Source organism: Mesoplodon mirus (assembly GCF_964341445.2).
Source record: "Mesoplodon mirus genome assembly, chromosome: 8".
In the NCBI taxonomy this organism is placed as follows: Eukaryota; Metazoa; Chordata; class Mammalia; order Artiodactyla; family Ziphiidae; genus Mesoplodon; species Mesoplodon mirus.
In genome coordinates, this window is record NC_138984.1 from 45,273,885 (window position 1) to 45,292,024 (window position 18,140).

General features: G+C 37.1%; 1 protein-coding gene across 3 annotated transcripts in view; it reads right to left on the reverse strand.

The window, feature by feature from the left end:
• Positions 1-18,140, reverse strand: part of PMS1 (PMS1 homolog 1, mismatch repair system component) — a 98,334-nt gene that overhangs the window by 42,971 nt on the left and 37,223 nt on the right. The gene's annotated exons all lie outside the window — the stretch shown is intronic.

Consider the following 18,140-nt stretch of genomic DNA (forward strand, 5'->3'; position numbering starts at 1 on the left):
TCTATACATAGTATCATATCATATGCAAAGAGTGGAAGTTTTACTTCTTCCTTTCCAATGTGGATTCCTTTTACTTCTTTTTCTTATCTAACTGCTGGGGCTAGGACTTCTAATACTATGTTGAATACAAGTGGTGAGAGTGGGCAACCTTGTCCTGCTCTTGATCTCAGAGGGAAAGCTTTCAGTTTTTCACCTTTGAGTATGATGTGAGCTGTGGGATTGTCATATATGGCCTTTATTAAGGTGAGGTACATTCCCTCTATACCTACTTTGTTGACAGTTTTAACATCATAAATGGATGTTGAATTTTGTGAAAAGCTTTTCCTGCACCTACTGAGATGATCCTATGATTTTTATTCTTCAATCTGTTAATGTGGTATATATCACACTGATTGATGTGTGGATACTGAATCATTCTTGCATTCCTCAAATAAATTGCATCTGATCATGGTGTATGATCCTTTTAATGTATTACTGAATTTGGCTTACTAATATTTTGTTGAGGATTTTTGCATCGGCGTTCATCAGTGATATTGACTTATAGTATTTTTTCCACTGCCTTTGTCTGGTTTTGGTATCAGGGTGATGCTGGTCTTGTAGAATGAGTTCACAAGCATTCCTTCTTCAACAGTCTGAGAAGGATAGGTGTTAATTCTTTAAATGTTTGTTAAAATGCACCTGTGAAGCTGGCTGGTCCTAGACTTTTGTCAGGAACTCATTCCTTTTTTAATGGCTAAATAATATTCCCCTATATGGATATACATTTGAAGTATCATTGCCTCTTATGATGGACGTGTGGGTTATTTCCACTTTCTGCCTATTACAAACGATGCTGCTATAAACATTCATGTACATCTTTTTGTGTGAAATATATTTTTATTTTTCTTGTGTATATACCTAGGAGTGAAATAGCTGGTAAAGTGGTAAGTCTGTTTATTTTCTCTGTTTATTTTTGCCAGACTGTAATCCTTCCATTTCCTCTGCACGTGTTTGTGTTTGTATGTGTGTGAGTGTAAAAAGACAAAAAGGTGCTGGCTTCTGCTATGATGGTTGTTATTTTAAGCCAGCCAGTAGCTGGTGATTTAAGGAAAAATACTCAAAATAAGAGAAGCAGGTTACGGTTCTGAATAATCTGCAACTGTATATAAATTAAGTGTCATCTGCTTCATACTTTCTACATCACAAGTTATTTTTAACAAGGAGTAGTTGAGCAATAAAAACTTATTCACAAAAAGTTTATCTCCTTAAAGCTAGCCAGCTAGCTCTCTGATTCATACATATGTATAAAATGTATTTAAAATGAGTAGTCATGAAAATATTTCAAGAAAACTAATGTTTTAAAATTCCTGCACTTAATACAGATATAAAACCTGTGATTTTTCTAGTGGAAACGTCATCTTGTGTATTTTAGTTTGTATTAGAGTGATGCCTCAGATATGAATCTTAGCTGCTGATTAATGCAAAGATGCTATTGCACTGCCTGACCTATTGAAAAGCTAGTATACAGAACTGCAAAAAGATCACTTGAGGAAATGGGCTCTAAACAAGCTGTGAAACATGAGAACCACTGATTGTGAATTTTTTTTTTTAATGTAAATACTACTAGCAGTTCTAGAGCATTATTTCACACTGGGCAATTACTGCATCAGATCAGGGGGCTGATTTAGAAGCATTTTCTAAGTAGTTATAGTTGGGCTAACAATAAACAATAAAGAGGTCTGCCAATAAATTAAATCTTCACTACTACTTAGGCAATTAAGATTCATTTTCAAACCAGGACCCATTATTAAAGAACTAAACAATTAAGTGTAGTACTTAAAAATTAAGGATACAGAAAGTACTGAATTTTTAAGTGCTACAGTTTTTACAGCAAGTGATTTTCAGTTTGCTGTCCCCACCATTTCATCAATCCTGTATTATTTTCTAAAACAGAGATCTTCTTTTCACTTCCTGAAGTTTTTCATATATTTTGCCCTTAGGCTGAAAGCTTAATGTGTGCTAAAAATACACACACATACCCCCATATGTTTTCTATCTAGGTCACACAAAGCTGGAGCATCTGGATGTGCCAAGTAAGAATCTGACTCTAGTCAGGATGATGACAGCGAGAAAACACCTCAATAAAAAATATATTATTACACGCACGCCATGTAATTGATTGAAGTTAGCCAAATATATCTTGCCACTCTTCCTACTTCATTGACATATACTATTTGAAGTTAGATGAGAATATTCAGGATTTAATTAGTAAACCTCAACTGTGAAGGCAACTTGTGATAATGGGAAAAAGGAGGTTACACATAGATAATAAAGAATTAACTAAAAACTATAATGCTAATAAGACTGCCTGAGCAAAGGTGACTCCTAGAATATGAAATCAAAGTATACATATTAGCATAGAGTGCAACCAAACTTTTCACATAAATTATTTGCAGACATGTACTAAGAACTTCATGTTTCAATTTCTTAAAAATCAGAAGTTTTAACTACTTCTAAGGTCTTACAATATAATTGGATCTGTATCTATTGCTATCTACTCCTGGACATGTATTTGTACTGAATGGTTCAGAAAAGGGCAGTAGCACAACCACAATATAAGAAAAGGCAATCTCTTTCCGCACTGGCAGTATGATAACAACATTAGCTATAGAAGCTTATAGAAACTTTATTGCTGAATGTTTTGAGTTTAGTATAAAATTATGGATTATTCCATCATAATACCAAATACTACTGTTAAAAGAATATCACATTCTATTAACATAATAAGCATTAATATGATTTGGTTCTTACTAAGCAGCCCTAGTGTTTAAAACTGGTAAAATTTATTTAGAAGGGTTCGATATTTAAAGTCTCTTATATGGGAATTCCTTGGCGGTCCAGTGGTTAGGACTCAGTGCTTTCACTGAGCGGGGTGGGGGTGGTGGGGCTGAGTTCAACCCCTGGTTGGGGAACTAAGATCCCACAAGCCACATGGCATGGCCAAATAGAAAAAAAAAAAAAAATTAAAAAAGACGCAAAAGGGAGGGGATATGGGAACATATGTATATGCATAACTGATTAAATTTGTTATAAAGCAAAAAATAAAAAAAATAAAAAAAATTAAAAAAAAAGAAATGGGACCTAATGAAACTTAAAAGCCTTTGCAAAGCAAAGGAAACTACACACAAGATGTAAAGACAACTCTCAGAATGGGAAACAATATTTGCAAATGAATCAACAGACAAAGGATTAATCTTCAAAATATATAAACAGCTCATGCAGCTCAATATTAAAAAAACAGACAACCCAATCAAAAAATGGGCAGAAGACCTAAATAGACATTTCTCCAAAGAAGACATACAGATGGCCAAGAAGCACATGAAAAGCTGCTCAACATCACTAATTATTAGAGAAATGCAAATCAAAACTACAATGAGGTATCACCTCACACCACTTAGAACGGCCATCATGAAAATATCTACAAACAATAAATGCTGGAGAGGGTGTAGAGAAAAGGGAACCCTCTTGCACTGGTGGTGGGAATGGAAATTGATACAGCCACTATGGGGAACAGTATGGAGGTTCCTTAAAAAACTAAAAATAGAACTACCATACAACCCAGCAATTCCACTACTGGGCATATACCCAGAGAAAACCATAGTTCAAAAAGACACATGCACCCCAATGTTCATTGCAGCACTGTTTACAATAGCCAGGTCATGGAAGCAACCTTAATGCCCATTGACAGACGAATGGATAAAGAAGAAGTGGTACATATATACAATGGAATATTACTCAGCCATAAAAAAGAACGAAATTGGGTCATTTGTAGAGATGTGGATGAATCTAGAGACTGTCATACAGAGTGAAGTAAGTCAGAAAAACAAATATTGCATATTAACGCATATATGTGGAACCTAGAAAAATGGTCCAGATGAACCGGTTTGCAGGGCAGAAATTGAGACACAGATGTAGAGAACAAACATATGGACACCAAACAGGGAAAACAGCAGGGGGTTGGGGTGGTGGTGTGATGAATTGGGAGATTGGGATTGACATGTATACACTGATGTGTATAAAATGGATGACTAATAAGAACCTGCTGTATAAAAAAATAAATAAAAATTTTTAAAATGCGCAATTGTGAAAGTAGAGAGCCTTCTTGGTAGCAGACAAAAAGGATCTCATTTTCTGCTGCAGGAAGGCACAGAAATCCAAGGACCAGGTCTAGAATATAATCATCAAAGGAGCCAAACTCTGAAGAAGGTTAAACTCCTAATCAAGACAGATCTTCTATGTTAAGATTAGGGCCCTGGTTAGGAAAAATAGGACCCTGACACATTGAATAGTTATCTAAGTGGATGCCCACAAAAATCCAAAATCCTTAGATTCCCCAAAACCCCATAGACTGCAGAAGTGTCTGTTCCCCACCCACCAAAAAAAAAAAAAAAAAAAGACCCCTCTCTCCCCCCTTAAAAAAATAAATATAAAATCTTTTATGCTTACTTTACTCTGCTTAAATGTTTATTTTATTTTATATTCATGTTTTGGAATATAGTATGCATAATTATTTTTTCCTAAGGTTATGAAGAAATTAGTAACTTTACCTATGGGGGGGGGGCTTATAGGTGCTAGGCATATAAGAGACAAAAGATGAGATTAATTTTTTCACTCTACCTTTTCATAGTTTTGGGGTTTTGAATCATGTAAAGAAGGTATGGTTCAGTCAAAAAAACTAAGCAAAAAATTGAAAACATAAGTTAACCTCTGCATAATTTTCAAAGGGAGATTGTAGATACTCTTTGTGGTCTTTAAAGCAAGAAAGATTATTTCCAATTGCTAATCAAATCTTATCTACATCAGAAATATTTTCCTTACCATAATTCCAAAAGATACATGTACCACAATGTTCACTGAAGCACTATTTACAATAGCCAGGACATGGAAGCAACCTAAATGTCCAACGACAGATGAATGGATAAAGAAGATATGGCACATATATATAATGGAATATTACTCAGCCATAAAAAGGAATGAAACTGAGTTATTTGTAATGAGGTGGATGGATCTAGAGTCTGTCATTCAGAGTAAAGTCAGTCAGAAAGAGAAAGACAAATACTGTATGCTAACGCACATATAGGAATTTAAAAAAATGGTACTGATGAACCTGGTGGCAGGGCAGGAATAAAGATGCAGACGTTGAGAATGGACTTGAGAACACGGGGGTGAAAGGGAAGCTGGGATGAAATGAGAGAGTGGCACTGACATATATACACTACCAAATGTAAAATGGATGGCTAGTGGGAAGCTGCTGCATAGCACAGGGAGATCAGCTCGATGCTGTGTGATGACCTAGAGGGGTGGAATAGGGAGGGTGGGAGGGAAGCTCAAGAGGGAGGGGATATATGTATACATATAGCTGATTCACTTTGCTGTATAGCAGAAACTAACACAACACTGTAAAGTAATTATATTCCAATAAAGATATAAAAAAAAAGAGAAATGTTTTTCTTGCCTATACCCTTTTCTACATGCTCTGTGCAACTGCTTGGACTACTGAACCAGCTTCTTCTGTTACACAACTACTACACATAATTTGGTTCATTCTCCAACTGCCATGAGAATTATCATATTCTGTTAGTCTCCTACTAAATGTCCTTATTATGTTCCCGTTCACCACTTGGCAAGAAGTCCATACTCCCATGAAAAGTCCATAAGATCCTTTAGAATCTAGACCAAAGCAACCTTTCCAGCCTCATCTATTTTCCTATACCGGCTTACTCTGACCTTTCACGACTCCTTGACCTGGCATGTGCTTTGAATGCTTTTGCCCACTAAGTCTTTCTCAAGAACCAGTTCTAAAGCCACCTCCTCTGAAAATTCTTTTTTTTTTTTTTTTTTTTTTTTTTTTTGCGGTATGCAGGCCTCTCACTGTTGTGGCCTTTCCCGTTGCGGAGCACAGGCTCCGGACGCACAGGCTCAGCAGCCATGGCTCACGGGCCTAGCCACTCTGCGGTATGCGGGATCTTCCCGGACCGGGGCACGAACCCGTGTCCCCTGCATCGCCAGGCGGACTCTCAACCACTGTGCCACCAGGGAAGCCCTGAAAATTCTTTTTGAATTCAACCAGAGTTTAATAACTGCTTCCAGATTACTTATATTCTTAATACTGTTTATAGAAATCTTTCAGATCAGTCTTTCTGATCAGCTCTTTAATTGTGGATCTCTGAGGCAATCACTACATCCTCCCATATTTAACTTTACAGAAAAGGTTATTTGCAAATCAAGCTGCTACTGCTTTATACAATATTTGATTTCAGCTTTTCCTCTTTATTCGAACTGTATAGATCACCTTTCTATTACATTTTGTTTTTCAAGAGACTTTTCTTCTCCAAATTGACTCTTACTTCTCTCTAACACTTTTTTTTTTTTTTTTTTTTTCAGTACGCGGGCCTCTCACTGTTGCGGCCTCTCCCATTGCAGAGCACGGGCTCCAGATGCGCAGGCTCAGCGGCCACGGCTCACGGGCCCAGCCGCTCCGCGGCATGTGGGATCCTCCTGGACCGGGGCACGAACCCGTGTCCCCTGCATCGTCAGGCGGACTCTCAACCACTGTGCCACCAGGGATGCCCTCCCTAACACATTTTAAAGGAAGCTACCCCAACCACCTCTTCTACAATGCAACTCCATCTTCTACATGGTTCTCTAGTTGTTCTTTTTTTCAGACCAATAATGGATAGAAAATCCAGACAGAAAATCAATAAGGAAACAAAGGACTTGAACAACTATATAGACCAAATAGACCTAATAAACATATAGAGAACATTCCACCCAACAGCAGCAGAATACATATTCTTCCCAAGCTCACTTGGCTCTTTCTCCAGGATAAATCGTATGTTAGGTCACGATACAAGTATTAACAAATTTCAAAAGATTGAAACATACGAAGTATTTTTTCTGACCACAATGCAATGAAGCTAAAAATCAATAGCAAAAGGAAAACCGGAAAATTCACAATATGTGGAAGTTAAACAACATACTCTTGAACAACCACTAGGTCAAAGAAGAAATAAAAAAGGAAATTATAAAATTCCTTGAGATAAAGGAAAATGAAAATACAACATACCAAAACTTATGGGTGCAACAAAAGCAATACTAAGAGGGAAGTTCACAGAAAAAACACCTACATTAAAAAAGAAAGATGTCAAATAAACAACCTAACTGTATACCTCAAAGACCTAGAAAAAGGACAACAAACTAAGCCCAAAGTTAGCAGAAGGAAAAAAATAAAGATTAGAGTAGAAAATAAATAAACAAAATAGAAAAAAAAAAACAGAAAAAGAAATCAACAAAAATAAGAGTTGGTTTTTTGAAAAGGGACAAAATTAACAAACCGTTATTAGCTAGACTAACAAAAATAGATCCAAATAAATAATATTAGAAGTGAAGAGATATTGCAACTAATGTCACTGAAATAAAAATAATCATGACAGACAACATGAACAATTACATGTCAATAAACTGGATAACCTACAAGAAGGGCTCAATTCCTAGAAACATACAACCTATGAAGATTAAGTTATGAAAGAAGAGAAAAGTCTGAAGAAACTTATAACTAGTATGAAGTTTGAATCAGTAATCAAAATCCTTCCAACAAAGAAACTCCTAAGACCAGATGGCTTCACTGGTGAGTTCTACCAAACATTTAAAGGAGAATTAACACCAATCCTTCTCAAACTCTTCCTAAAAACTGAGAAAGAAGAAACACTTCCAACTCATTTTATGAAGCCAGCATTTTCCTGATACCAAAGCCAGAGAAGAATACTATGAGAAAAGAAAACTACAGGCCAATATCCCTGATGAATACAGATGCAAATATTCTCAACAAAACACTAGAAATCAAACCAACAGCATATTAAAAAGATCATACACCATGGTCAAGTAGGATTTATCTCTAGGATGTAAGGATGGTTCAACATATCCATTTAAATTAATGTGATACACCACATTAACAAAATAAAGGATAAAAATCACATGATCATCTCAACAGATGCAGAACAAATATCTGACAAAACTGAACAACCTTTCACAATTAAAAACTTTCAGCAGGGGCTTCCCTGGTGGCGCAGTGGTTGAGAGTCCGCCTGCTGATGCAGGGGACACGGGTTTGTGCCCCGGTCCGGGAAGATCTCACATGCCGTGGAGCAGCTGGGCCCGTGAGCCATGGCCACTGAGTCTGCGCGTCTGGAGCCCATGCTCCGCAATGGGAGAGGCCACAACAGTGAGAGGCCCGCGTACCGCAAAAAAAAAAAAAAAAAAAAAAAAAAATGCTCAGTGTAAAATGCAAATCAAAAAGCACAATGAGATATCAACTCACACCTGTCAGGATGGCTACTGAAAAGACAACAAGTGTTGGTAAGAATGTGGAGAAACTGGAACCCTTGCATACTATTTGTGGGGATGGAAAGTGGTGCAGCTGCTGCAGAAAACAGCATGGAGATACCCCAAAATATTAAAAATAGAACTATCAAATGATCTAGCAATCCTACATCTGAATATTTTCCAAAATAATTGAAAGCAAACTCTCAAAGAGATACTAGCACTCTCGTGCAGCACTAGTTACAACGGCCAAGAGGTGGCAACAACCGAAATGTCCACTGATGGATGAATGGATAAAGAAAACGTACTATATACATACCATGAAATATTATTCAGGCTTAAAAAAGAAGGAAATTCTACAACATGTGACAACAATATGGATGATCATGAGGACCATTATGCCAAGTGAAATAAACGAGTCATAGAAAGACAAATACTGCATAATTCCACCTATGTGAGGCATCTAAAATAGACAAATTCATAGAATCAGAGTCAAATGGTGGTTAACAGGGACTGGGGGGATGGGGAAATATGAAGTTACTAATAAATAGGCATAAAGTTTCAGTTAGGGTTAGTAAGTTCTAGAGATCCGCTGTACACCATACCTCTAGTCAACAATACTATATGGTACACTTAAACTATTTGTTAAGCGTGTAGATCTCATCTAAAGTGTTCTTAACACAATAATATTTAGAAAAGAAAAAAGACGACCAAACCTACAGATTCTGAACTGCCAACACTCCTACAATCAGCTGGCTCTCTGGTACTTAACTGATGGCAATTCTCTTCCCATACATCCTATTCAGGCAAATATGCCAACAAGTTTTAAGCAACAAGCAACAAGTTTTAAGGCTGACAAATAATATCCAGCCTGGAGATGATTAGCTTTTCTTTCTTAACTGATTAGTTAACAAAAACTTTCTACTGATGAGGTAACAATAACTTCACTTTAAAAGTTTGGTTTGATTCTATTAGGTTCTTTCTGGAGTGAAATCAAAATTATGCCAGAGTAATTCATGAATGTACTACATATAAGAGGAGAAAGACAGATGCACCCATCCAGGAATAAAAAAGGCATGTATATAGTATTATCATTTGCCTAGGCATTAAGTTAAATAAATCTGGTATCCTCAAATCTTTTCTGTTCTTCATTTTCTATGTGCAGTCAATCAGTCTCATTGATTCTTCCTTATAATAGCAATCACACTGTTTTCTATGCCCAATCTGCTTATCCTGTTCAGACCCATAGAGCCTGAACTTTTGTTACAGCTTCCTAACTTATGTCACCACTTATAGCCTCCTATAATTTCTCCCAGCACACTACTACCTAACTAACTGTCTGAGGTTACACCCTGATCAAGTCATTTCCCTACTCCCAATTTTCTATTAAAAAAAAAATCAGCCTAGCATTCAAGACCCTTTATAATCTAGCCTCAAATTGTCTTTCAGGATTCATCTTCCTGTATTCCTTTATATAGAATACTTACTCACCTAAATTGACTTATTCACTGCCTCTAAATGTGCTCTGTACTTTCCTACCTACATCTTTTATATTCATACTATTCCTCTACCTAGAATGATCTTGGTCCATTTATCTATATTAGCAAATTATACTGTAATAGAATCAGCCTATGACCCACCCACTTGTGGAGTTCTAGGTGAAATCACTTTTACAGGTTGTTCCTACTTCACTGAATCAGTAACACCCACCTGCCAAGTGGCTAAAGTCAGCCCTCCCTCTTCTGTGACTTTCTAGGAGCCCTCCAGAAAAAAAGGGAAATGTCTCGAGTATAAAAGTTGATACTTGCCGTTTTCCCACCTCTCTTTTCCAGTTGCTATTTCTAATTCTAGTGACACCATTTACCACTGTATCTTTGGTGCTTTAATACCTATGTTCACAATCCAGTATGGGCTAGTGGCACCAATGTGATAGAGTACTCCTGTCCTCCATGCTCTCAATCCTTGATCACACTCATTATTTTAACACATATTTTTTGAGTACCTACATGAAGTACTACCGTCGACACTAGGGACACATCGGTGAAAAAATAGTCAAAAATGCTTCCCCTCATGGAAATTATATTCCAGAGGAGGAGAGAGAGACAATAAATTAAGATAAGTACAACAGGGCTTCCCTGGTGGTGCAGTGGTTGAGAGTCCGCCTGCCGATGCAGGGGACACAGGTTCGTGCCCCGGCCCGGGAGGATCCCACATGCCGCGGAGCGGCTGGGCCCGTGAGCCATGGCCGCTGAGCCTGCGCATCTGGAGCCCGTGCTCTGCAATGGGAGAGGCCCGCGTACCATAAAAAAAATAAAAATAAAAAAAAAGATAAATACAACATACAGTGTATTAGATTTTGAGAAGTTTTAAGAAGAAGCAACAGGAAAACATGTGTGGGGCGGGAGAAATGGTTATAATTTTAGGGTGGCTAAAGAAAGTGTCATTGAGAAGTTTTAAGAACTAAAAGATGAGGATTGAGCCAGATATACCGAAGAATGTTCTAAGCAAAGGAACTACAAATACAAAGGTTCTGAGTTGGAAGTATGACTAGTAGGTTCAAGAGAAAAACGAGGCCAGTTAGCTGAAGCCAAGAAAAGAAAAAAATGAGATCAGACATAATAGTGGATCAGATCATCTATAACAGGGGTCAGCAAACTATAGTCCAAGGACTGAATCCAACCCACTGCCTGCTTTTTAAAGTTTTAATACCTACGGCTGCTTTCATGCTACAAGAGCAGAGCTGAACAGTTGTAAGAGAGTCTGTATGAGTTAGAAAATCCAAAATATTTACACTATGGCTCTTTACAAAAAAAGGTTTACTAACCTTTATGTAGAACTCACAGGCCATTTATAAAGACTTTGAGATGGAAACTCACTGAAGAGGAGTTGCATGACCTGAATTACATTTTTACAGGTCACCCTAGCTGTTGGGCTGGGAATAGACTAAAGAGAGAAAGGTAGGAAGTGGGGAGATCCAATTAGAGTACTATTACAAAAATCCAGGTGAGAGATGATGGTGGCTTGGACGACAGTGGTAGTCAGACATGGTGAAAAGTAGTTAGATTTTAGATATATTTTGAAGGTAGACCAACAGAATTTACTCTTTTATCAGATTGAAGTGTGAGAGGATCAGTAGTCAAGGATAACCCTAAGGCTTCTGGTTTGCCAACAGGAGAAACAGAATTCTCACAGACTGCTGCAGAAGGATGTGGAGAGAGCAATTCTGAGAGACAATGCAGGGAGCTCACTTCTGGTCATGTTAAATGTGAGGAGCTTATTACTAAACATCCAAAGAGAGATTCGGGGTGGTAGTTCGATCTATGAGTTTGGAGTTCAGAAGAGAGCTATAGAATGGAGATAAAAATTGAGGAGTCATCAGGGTATAAATGACATCTAAAGGCATAAGACTGAATAAGCACATCAAGAAAAGAATATATATGAGAATAAATTACACACACACACACACACACACACGAGGATAAATTCCAGAATTGAGTCACAGGACACTAAATGTTTACAAGTTAGGATATGAGGTGGAACTAGAAGACTGATAACAAATGGTAGAAAGATAGGAAAAAAACCAAGTATGTGTGTTGACCTAGAAGACAGGTGAAAAAGTGTTTCAAGGATGCGGAGATCAACTGTGGCAAATGTTAAGTAAGATAAGATCTGAGAGGTGACCACTGGATTTAGAAATTTGAAAGTCAATGGTGACCTTAGTAAGAGTTGTGGACTGGCAGAAAGAGAAAGTCTAACTAGAGTGGGTTCAAGAGAGAATGGGGGGAAAGTAATTGGAGACAATGAATACAGACAAGTATTTTAAGAAGTTTTGCCCAAGTGAAGGAATTGGCCTTGCCTAGAAACATGACACATACATCTGCAGTAACAGAAGGGAAGGCTGAATGTATGGGCACAATTGCAGACAGGTGGGTAGTCTGTAAAAGTTCTCTCTTGATTGCCTCAATTTTCTCAGTGAAATAGGATGTAAGATCAGGTTATGTCCTAGTTCCCTGTGCTACTCTTGTGAAGATAGGGAAGAAGGACTTGACTGAGAAGAGAACACATGAAATAGCCCTTTGGGACTTCCACTCAATGTGTGGATCATGGGCCAGCAGCAACTGCACCACCTGGAGACTTGTCGGAAATGTAGAATCTCAGGCCCTCCCTGGCCTTCTAAATCAGGATCTGCACTTTTAAAAAGATCCCCAGGTGATTTGTATGCACATTAAAGTTTGTTTAAAGCACTGATATAGGAGACCAGGAGAGAAAATGGGCAAGAGAAACACAGTATGACTACCAGGCAGTACAAAGATTAGTGATCATGAATTTAAAGTGGTACTACTAATTTTGATTTGCATTTCCCTAATAATTGGCAATGTTGAGCATCTTTTCATGTGCTTTTTTGGCCATCTGTATGTTTTCTTTGGAGAAATATCTATTTAGATCTTCTGTCCATTTTTTGATTGGGTGGTTTGGTTTTTTTTTGATTCATGTGCTTTTTTGGCCATCTATATGTTTTCTTTGGAGAAATATCTATTTAGATCTTCTGCCCATTTTTTGATTGGGTGGTTTGGTTTTTTTTTTTGATATTGAGCTGTATGAGCTCTCTGTATATTTTGGAGATTAATCCCTTGTTGGTCACATCATTTGTAAATATTTTCTCCCATTTTGTAGGTTGTCTTTTTGTTTTGTTTATGGTTTCCTTTGTTGTGCAAAAGCTTTCAATTATGTCCCATTTGTAGTATATATATACAATGGAATATTACTCGGCCATAAAAAAGAATAAAATAATGGCATTTGCAGCAACATGGCTGGACCTAGAGATTATTGTACCATTAAGTGAAGTAAGCCAGACAGAGAAAGATAAATATCATGCAATATCACTTATATATGGAATCAAAAAAAAAAGATACAAGTGACCTTATATACAGAACAGAAATACACCCCACAGACATAGAAAACAAACTTTTGGTTACCAAAGGAGAAAGGGGGGAAAGAGGAATAAATTAGGAGTTTGGGATTAACATATATACACTACTATATATAAAAGAGATAACCACCAAGGACCTACTGTATACTACAGGGAACTATACTCAATATTTTGGGTTTTTGTTTTATTTTATTTTATTGAAGTATAGTTGATTTACAATGCTGTGTTAATTTCTGCTGTACAACAAAGTGATTCAGTTATATATATATATATTCTTTTCCATTATGGTTTACTACAGGATACTGAACATAGTTCCCTGTGCTATACAGTAAGACCTTGCTGTTTATCCATTCTATACATAATAATTTGCATCTGCTAATCCCAGACTTCCAATGTCTCCCTCCCCCACCCCCTCTCCCTAGGCAACTACAAGTCTGTTCTCTGTATCTGTGAGTTTGTTTCTGTTTCACAGATAAGTTCATTTGTGTCGTATTTTAGATTCTACATATAAGTTATATTATACGGTATTTGCCTTACTCTTTCTGACTTACTTCACTTAGTATGATAATCTCTATGGCATTATCTCATTCTTTTTTATGGTTGTATACTCAAAATTTTGTAATGCTAAGTGAGCATTAAGAGTAATACAGATATAAGCAAGATGCAGCCCTCCCTTCCACAAAAGGCTGGTGGGACGGGGAGAGAGAATGCAAATCATTTCCAACAAAGCAAAAGTGACATAATAGGAATACGCAGAAAATGCTATGGAAAAAGCTACATAATAACTAAGTCTTGCTGGCGGATATGGGAAGACTTCAAAGACGTTTTTAACAGTGTGAGCAAACATCAAAATTAGAAATCAACTAAACTAAAATTTGACTTATATATGTCCCTCATCTTTTCTATATAATATTTCACAGAAGTTAGGTGAAAAGTAAAAGAAGTTAATATAACAAAGAAGAAAAATGAGAACCATAAAAAAAATTTATCATTAATTTGCAAATAAAAACAAATAAACAAACAACCAATCATGATTGATAATGAGCCCCAAGCTAACCTTAAAATATATCTGAAGGAACATCCACCTTTACTAATTAAAAAAGAAATAAAAACAAACCACCCAAACTTTCAAGGTTAGAACTGGAAGAATATATTCTTCAGAAGGAAGGGGCATTTGAACCACAGTCCTGGACTGGAATTTCTCTTTGATTATACTGCCTCCACAACACTGGCTGGGATGGGCGGGGGGAGGGGTGACCCTTTAATACTGGTCCAGTTATGGGCAAAGGACTTTTCCTTGATTCCTCACAGCACAGGTGAAACAAAACTGGGACATTCAAAAATACATGAGTAAGGGCTTCCCTGGTGGCGCAGTGGTTGAGAGTCCGCCTGCCGATGCAGGGGACACGGGTTCGTGCCCCAGTCCGGGAAGATCCCACATGCCGCAGAGAGGCTGGGCCTGTGAGCTATGGCCGCTGAGCCTGTGCATCCGGAGCCTGTGTTCTGCAACGGGAGAGGCCACAACAGTGACAGGCCCACATACCGCAAAAAAAAAAAAAAAAAAAAAAAAAAAAAAAAAGAGTAAAAGGCTAAAAGATGCAAAGTAGAATAAAATGAACAAAGGGAATAACATGAATGTAGGGGATACAGATTATAAACTACCACTTATTTATCTTTAGTTTATAATCTAATAAATGTGTCCCTTCTTTCTCATTCTTGGTCATCATTCTTCCAGACTTCAAAAATAAATAAATTGATCCCAATAAGCCTTAACATTCATGTCACATGGAGGTGGGATAGGTAGAAAGCCATTCCTTAAATTACTTCTCTCTCTCTTCTGTAAGAGACACATCAGACCTTCTTATGTCAATAATATCCAATTCAGCTTTTTTTTTTTTTTTTTGCTGTACGTGGGCCTCTCACTGTTGTGGCTTCTCTCATTGCGGAGCACAGGCTCCGGACGCTCAGGCTCAGCGGCCATGGCTCACGGGCCCAGCCGCTCCGTGGCATGTGGGATCTTCCCAGACCAGGGCACGAACCCGTGTCCCCTGCATCGGTAGGTGGACTCTCAACCACTGCGCCACCAGGGAAGCCCTCCAATTCAGCTTTTGCAATACCAGCAGGACTCTAATTATCAAGACAGGATTAAATTCAAAACAATTTTTAAAAATACAAATGATATTTTAAGCAAAGGAAAATCACAAAAATCCACAAGTATGAAGTATGAAAGTATCCCTTATCTGAAATCACATATTTACCATTATGTTCTAAACTAGTGGTCTATAAAATTACTCATGTACTTATGAAAGAGCTAATACTACTAAATGGGTTTCAGATATCACCACATTGAGAAAAACTTCTAATTCTGGGAAATAGCTACTTTATAAATGAAAATATATGTAGCAGGACCTCACAGGGATTCAGTTACAAAACAAAAGTTGAAGACTGTACTGCTCATCTAAGAAATGGCTCTAGCATTTCTCCAAACAAAATCTACTTTAAATAAAGTCACTGAATCCACTTGTAAATTATTTCTCTTTGGCTGTCTCATTATTCAATATGCTTTCAAGGAACATGGTGATGAAAGAAGAAAAATACCTCTTTCTAACATAACCATACTGGCAAGAACATCAACATTATCAGTATTCAAAGAATGTCTTGGCAGGTTAAACCTTCATAAAAAGAAGGAACACTATCTAATCCAAGATGTCAAAATAGCAATAGTACTTCTCATATTATGTGCAATATGATTGTTTGTTTCTAATGTAGAAAAAAATTTCAAAAAAAGAAGAGACAACAATATTTCCATCTTTAAATTTTAAGCTAAGGCAAAAAAATTCTTCAGAAAAGCACATAAAGAATGACAAACATAAGCATGTTTATAAGAGCAGAGCAGGACTCAGTGTTCAAAGAGATTTATGATAATGTATCAATGCTATTTTAGGACGTTTAACAATATAACATTTGAGGCACAATAGCACTATTAATAAATAGAAGAGTGAAAAAATAATTTATACTAAAAGAAAAAAGCTTGAAAATATAATTGAGTTCATGATTTCCTTGTGTAATAATAGCTAATACTTAATTTTACTATAAAACTTTTGATAGTCTTACATTACTTGCATGGTATAACACTCTCCAGGACTTGAAATGCATCTAAAATTACTGAAGGTCACCGAGAGACCTGTGTTTGCTCAGTGTAAGTTCAGATACAGTCTCTTCCAAAAATTATAAAATACGGTATATTAAAAAATACTACTTTCCATTTTCAAAAGAAAATGCCTACACTGATGATCTTACACAGGTTGGGATAATAATATAAACTTATTCAAAGCTTAGAAGATATATATTTGACTTTAAATACGCATCTCCATTACACAGGGCAATAATATTCTTCTGTTTTCTCTTAAAACTTTTCTCTTTGGCTGTAGTCACTTTTCTTTTATAAAAATGTAGCTCCTGTCTTCATGTTTTACCTTTTTCCATTTGTTTTCCCTTCCTGATCACTGTTTCTTCTGCCCTTAATATTTTCTTAACTTGGGTAATTCAACTTTTAATGACTAAATGTCCTTTGGATCAAGAGGTCATAGGGTTATTTATATTAACAGGATGAGTCTCTATCTATCAACATCCTGAGGAATCCTAGCATGATAGAGCTGGAAGGAATCTCAAGGTATCATTTGGTTGAGCTCTATGCCAGCAGGAACAGGTGGTTGACTATTCTTAATGTTTTTCTTTATTTTTTTAAGATGACCAAAGATTTTGATCATAAATATTCCACCATAACTTGGTTTAATATGGAATCTTCTTAATAACAAGTAAAAAGACATGGAGTGGAAAGAAAACTGGATGAAAAAAGGGTTCTGACCTCAGTAGTATTACTTACTGTAAAATAGAAAACAATTCCTTAGATCATTCTGAGCTTCAAGTTCCCCATACAAATAGAGATAAGGCTGTCTAACCCACAAGGTTACTGTAAGTGCTATGAAACCTGGAAAAGAACCACGCAAATGTAATGTAATATTAAAATGGGAAGACAAAACAGTAGAGTGTGAAGAACCTATACTCTGTAGGCAGGTAAAGTTTTGAACCCCATCTCAACAATTTACCAGCTGTGCAGCACTGAGCAGAGTATCAAACCTCTGAGTTCAGAGGACAACTGCAAATTGATATAATGTCTACCTCACCTGGCTGTTGCTGTAGATACAGGAGTTTCACACACCTAGCATAGGCCCTGGCATTGTGTACATCCTTAATAAATGTTAACTCTCGGGCCTCCCTGGTGGCGCAGTGGTTGAGAGTCCGCCTGCCGATGCAGGGGATACGGGTTCGTGCCCCGGTCTGGGAGGATCCCATATGCCGCGGGGCGGCTGGGCCCGTGAGCCATGGCCGCTGGGCCTGCGCATCCGGAGCCTGTGCTCCGCAACGGGAGAGGCCACAACAGTGAGAGGCCCGCATACCGCAAAAAGAAAAAAAAAAAAAAAAAAAAAAAAAAAAAAATGTTAACTCTCTACTCCCCATCAGGTTTCTAAACTTCTGCTCTGTGGTTCTACTCACCTTACATTAAATATTTTGAAGTGCACGTGTGGAATTTTATGAAAAACATAACAATCAGAAGATATGTAAACCTTTCTTTCCCCTAAGATTCATCAAGCAACAAGAGAAATTCCTTATCAGCCCTGCTTTGAAAAATGGAAAGAAATGAGGTAGAGTTTCCTTTAAAAACTTAACAAAAAACTCTTCCAAAGAAGAAACAGTTTAGAATAGAAGGTGGAAAATGTTACTAAATTGTGAACTCTTTAAAGGAAAAGAACAAGTCTTACTCATCGTCATATTTAGGAAGCAAACATTT